This window comes from Pteropus medius, unplaced genomic scaffold (genome assembly GCF_902729225.1).
Source record: "Pteropus medius unplaced genomic scaffold, Ma_sr-lr_union100, whole genome shotgun sequence".
Lineage (NCBI taxonomy): Eukaryota > Metazoa > Chordata > Mammalia > Chiroptera > Pteropodidae > Pteropus > Pteropus medius.
The window spans coordinates 8,524,016-8,530,015 of record NW_024346062.1 but is presented as its reverse complement, the minus strand read 5'-3'; positions in this window follow the sequence as shown (position 1 = coordinate 8,530,015).

Sequence of the window (6,000 nt, the reverse complement as noted above, 5' to 3'; positions counted from 1 at the left end):
CATGTGCACCTTCTCCACAATTCTTCTTCCTGTATCTGCCTAGGCTCTTCTCTTCACATGCTTTTATCATTGCTACACTATGTCTTTTGTGCGTGGGAAATATTTTCTTATAAGCTAAGTGTATTAGTCTCATAAGTTAAGTGTAGTAGATTGGGTGGCTTAAACAACAGACGTTTATTTATCACAGTTCTGGAGGTTGGGAAGTTCAAGATTAAAGTTCCCAAACATTTGGCTCTTGGGGTGAGGACCCTCTTCCCGGCATGCAGAAGGCTGTCATCGTGTTGTATTCTCATATGGGAGAAGAGAGGAAGCTCTGGTGTCTCTTCTTATTCTTATAAGGACACTAAACCAATCATGGGAACTCCACCATCATGATCCCTTCTAAACCACATAGTCTCCCAAAGGCTCCGCCCCCTAAGACCAGTACTTCAGAGATTAGGGCTTCAACATATACATTTAAGGGGACACCAACATTCAGGCCATAAGAGTAAGATTCCTTCTCCAAAACCTGATATTTGTTCATTTCTTTTTGCCAATTCTAAGAGTAAAGGATGCTTAGAGAAGATCCCAATTATCTGGTAAAAACTGAGACCACTATGCATCACAATTCAACTTTTGGTTATAATAAAATGAATGATGATGGTGATGATAATAATAATAAAAAGTGAATGGCTGTTTGTTTTTAGAAAAGAGGTTCTTCAAAACACCTTGTTAAAATAACTATCATGTTCTAAGGGCTTTCCTTTTTATTCTTTGAAAGGAAAAAATTATTGTTATTTCGATTAAAACTGAACTAGGCATCTTAACAATCTCTCTGTAAATATCAGAAAGGTAGACTGTTTAGGCTTGCTGCAATTCATTCCTTCCAAGGCATTCATTGGTAAGACCTATAGGGCATTATGGTAGCCTTGTGTTACAAGTTACTGATTCGAACCACAGTTCATCTAAGGAAGCCCCCTGCAGAGCCCTTACTATTACTCAGTGCAAAGAATTGCATTGTCTTCCTAAGTAATTTAAAATGAACTTATATGAACTCTTATCTGCACCACATTCTTTGGAGCCACAACATTACCCAGAAGCTGGACCAGGAGAAAATATAAAGTTAGGGTCCTGTGAGTTGCAAAGGAGTGAAACAAACCTGATGTGTTCATAAGATCTTGGAAATAAAACACTTTACCAAATTGTTCTACAGTTTCTTTAACTGTTAGCTAATACAAACATTTACAAGGGGAAAACAGGAAGTAGCTTAAGCAAATTCTCATTTTTTAAATATAAAAGAACTGCTTTTCTTTGGTCTGAACTGATTTTCTCCTTTACTCCCAACTTGTGCTGTTATTTGGGGTTTCCAAATTTAATAATGCTCCTGACCATTCTTAATTGCACAGTAATGGGTGTTAAACACAGGAGTGTGTGCAAACTGACTCGACTTTTCTAGTCTTTGACTGTTCCTTGCCTCTGGCCTCTGTCAGAGAGGCTTGCTAACTGCATCTCAAGGGAGCAATCACACGGCTTGACTCAGCCTGTGGCTCTGACTATTGGGACTTCCTGAAGTCACAACCACTTTGGCGTCTAGAACTGGGGCACAACGTGTCTTACTCTTCATAAAACTTAGAGATTGCAAGGGAAGTGTGAACTGTGAGAGCTGATTAGGGATGCACCTTAAATGGTATCAAGGGAGTCAGTTAGCAATGCAAAATATGAGATAATATAAACATAACATTCACTGTCAGTTGATCACTTACATGAACACCACGAAAAGCAAAATACAATAGAAAAAAATTGAGGAGCAGCAACAAATACGAGATTTCCTTGAAGATAATTTCACATAAAAGTTCAATTTCATGGGGAAAATGCATAACAAAATGACATGGAATGATGTGCCAGAAAAATCTGATATGTCTATTTGTCTTTCTGGAACTTGCTCGGTATTAATCATTTCTAATGGGTATATCTAGTCCTTTTTATAAATACTTTGTTCCTTTTTTGCATGTTATTGAGAGAATTTGAAGTTAGAAGAAGCAATTATTTTGGCTGTATTTAGCCTTCTTCTATGACTACAATAGAATGATTCCATTCTTACTGTTAAGAAGCCAAAGTAATTTTAATTCAAGGATTTCTTTTTTTAATTATTAGTTTTTAAGGAACATAACATCATGCTTAGCAGAGAATGCCTTTCTTTCTCAGTATTCTGGTATAGTTACTTTCCTGTCAGCCTAGGCTTTCAGAAAGAAGAGAAAAAATCTTCATAAAAGCCTTGGCCTAATTAACAAGAATGAACTAGATTTTATGATGAACAATTTATAGGCAGTTAATAGAGCTCATACACGATAGCCAGGAGCTAGATAATTTATCATAAAAGGAATCTCAGTTACACTCCTAATCCCCATTCTCTTGATATTGCAACCAATTGCATTTACAATTGCCACTTTTATAACTTTGATTTACTGACAAATGATGCTGCATTTTATAGAGTCATGATGAAACTTAAATGCAGTAAATACTTGTATCTCTGCCCATGTTCTTCAAATTCTTTGCCAAACAATTCACTCTTCTATACTGTTATCTCAGATAAAAATAATTTTTAAGATTTCCTAAGGATTTCTCATACTAGCAAAAATAATAATAATAATGAATAGTTTGTTAACCATTCTAAGGATTTGTTGAAAAGAAACTGATTTACCCCTAAAAGAACAATACAACTATTGTAATAAGTTGTGAATGATAAATATTTTTTTTTAATTATGAATAAGATGAAATAAATATCCAAATGTGATTTTTTTTTTTAAAGGGCAGAATTTAAAGTAAGTGAGACCCAGGAGATCATATCATCTCTCATCACTTGGTGTCTTACCAATATTCCTATTTTAAAGTTATAACCAAATACAGCACACATTGTGTGGGCAGAATTGGGTGACTGCATATATACTGTCATCATATCAACTACATCTTGTTTATCCATTGATCTCTAGAAGGGTTCTTAAAGACCTCAAATTAGATAACACTTCCTCCAGGAAGGCTCCCCAGACAACTGATATCCCTTCTATGTGCCTTCTTACCAACCTATTCTTCCTCATACCACAAAAACAAATACAATTGAGTTGTAATTGCCTGATTAGCATTAGTACCCCCCATTGACCATGAGCTCCAGGACAATAAGGACAGCTGTATTCTGACTCTGGAGTCAAACACAATGCCTAGGACATAATGTATTTGTGAATAAATTATATTCCTGCTTTCTAAAGCCTGTTAATATGTGAGCATAAATCTACCTAGCTGTAAGATCTAGCAATAAACTGGTCACTAAAATGGACAGTGAATTAGTCTGTATTTTAAAAAGTAGAACATTCAAAAGTCATGACTTTCTCTACTTCTTTTTTATGACCAGCAATATAAATAGTTTTAAACATTATGCTCTATTTAGATATTCCACATTTTCAAAGGAACATGTTTCAATAAAAAAAAAAGTAACAGAGAAAATAATACAAATAAGAAATGGCAAGAACAGAAATCCAGAGGTCAGAGAAATATGATTGTTTGACCTGAAACAGATTTGCTAAATATTACATTAATCCTGGTCTCTGGGGACACAAAGAAAGTGTTGCCTGTTCCTTGAAGAGACAGAGCCATGAGCCATTTTAAAGTAGTTTAGACCCCATAAATAACAGCTTCCTGACCTAAGGGGCTATGAGATATGAGATTATGTGTCTATGGGTCCACTCAACAGGCAATTTTTCAAGTGATTAGGGATTTAGTTCTGCCTGCCAGACAACCAGATTTTGTATAGCTGATCAAATTATAGCATGCGGTCGATTTCAGTTTATCATCAACTATTCTGAAATATGAACGATACTTCTCTTTCATCCAGGGTTTCTCATCTACCTCGAGGTTGTGAAGACAGGTTCTATTTTTTTTTTTTTTATAGCAAGATTTCCTAGTAAAAATGGAAATGATCCTTTTCCCTCTCTGATTCACCTATCACCACAGAAAAGCTGAGGCTCAAACAGCTGTCCCAGAAGGCAGGTTCCTGGCTGCCAAATCACCCCCAAGAAGAAAGCAGCCCTAGCACACTCAGCATGGCTAGCAAGAGAATGCAGCTGAAAATCTGCTAGTTCCTTGACACCTTTTCCAATTAATTCCCTGTAATGGAAGTGCAGAGGCCCAATGCAGAACATGCCCCTACAATGTCTATTGAGGATGCCAGCCTGGCAGGGCTGTGCCAGCCTACCACTCCTATGAGAGATATACCAACAGCTCCTGCCCTAAGTCAAAATAAAGCCTAAAAATGATATATTTAATGGTTCCATATGCCAACTAAAAATAACAGAGGTAGTTAGTTCAGATCTTAAGATTCACCTTGGAGACTTTTTCCTAATTGTACGTACACCAAAAAGTGTCTTTTTTCCAAATAGAATTGGTCATTGACATGTGGAAGTGTTCCTAATAGCAAAATAAAAATATTTCCTGCCTGAAGCATTATAATAAAGTTGTCTTTTCTCATTTCATTATCTCAGAACATTTAATCAATTGACATGACATTTAGGGCAAGTTAAAAAGCACTACCTCTATTAATTTATAATTGTAATAATCATTAACTTATTGATGACAAATTCTTATCACTTTAACTTATTTTTAACAATTTTAGTTTTTAAAATGTTTTTAAACTGTAAAATCTCTTGGGAGTTAGGGATAGAAGTCTATGCACATTATAATCCTGTGTTCCCATTTTGAAAAAATTCAGCCCCAAGGAAAATTCTGAAGTGGACATATTTTGCCTGCAAAAAACTTGGCCTCCCATTTAAGAGAGTTTCTTATTGCCTACCTAGTTTCAAGAGCCTAAAATCTTCCTCCTATCAAACTCTCATCTAATTTTTATATTAAACAAAATTTCGAAAGTGTTTTTTATTCTCCTAAGACAGAAATAAATACATAGTAGAAACCCCAAATTTATTAGCTCCTTTCTTTTTCCAGATCAGGAAAGGATCTCTTATCAGTTATTTCCAAATCCATGAGAACACTGATCAATAATTTTCTTCTACCTGTACTATTGACTCTTCTCTGATTACAAAATAAAAGCCTTGTCTCCCTATTTAAAAAGGATGTGTGTGTGTGTGTGTGTGTGTGTGTGTGTGTGTGTGTGTGTGTATTTGGATGAGGAGTAGGAGAGGGAGAATCAAAATGAAAGAAATACAGATACCTAGGACGCTGAATGGCACACAATAAGCAGTTACTTCAGTCCGCCTACAGATAAAACCAAATTTGCTCCCTTCTAGTTCCCTCTCTCCCGCCCTCCCAGGGAAAGACCAGCTTCCCTGTCTTTATCTTCCCCAAGTTTACAAGAGTCTGATGACCCTATCTCAATTCTTGCAGCAGCAGAAAGCTAAGTACTTTACTAACAAGACAAGGCTTGTCCCAGGCAGGCAATGGGAAGTAGATAACTTAAAAATGCTTAATTCCAAACATGGGAATGAATTAGCTAAATCGCTTTGGTAATGATTTTCCTCAGTAATGAATACCATTGACAAAAGGCATTCCTTAGCACAATGTTGTGTATATGATGAGTGGTTGAGTTCATCTACTTAACATGTTTTGCATAAGTTGTGATTAATAGTCTACATTTTTTCTGATATTGTTTCCATCTTATTGTGAATTTTAGATCTTAAACAATGGCTGTGCTTGAAATATTTGAGAACATACCAGACAAGCATTCTCCACCCTGTTACCAAAAAAATATTACAAATACTAGCTAACTTGGGGAATCTGCATCCCATATTTCTTCCCCACCAAGCTTATAAAATGTCTGTGCATATATGCATTCACATGTAAATTTTCTTACAGGACATAAGTATACTCACAAAGCCATACTCACCTATTCGTGCTGGCGGAAAGTCAGAACAAGGACTAAATTGCACATATAGTTCAGGGCATCTTTGAATGGCACCGTCTCTCTACAGAATGTGGGCCACTCATCTAGACATCCTAGAATTTTGACATAAGCCCTGT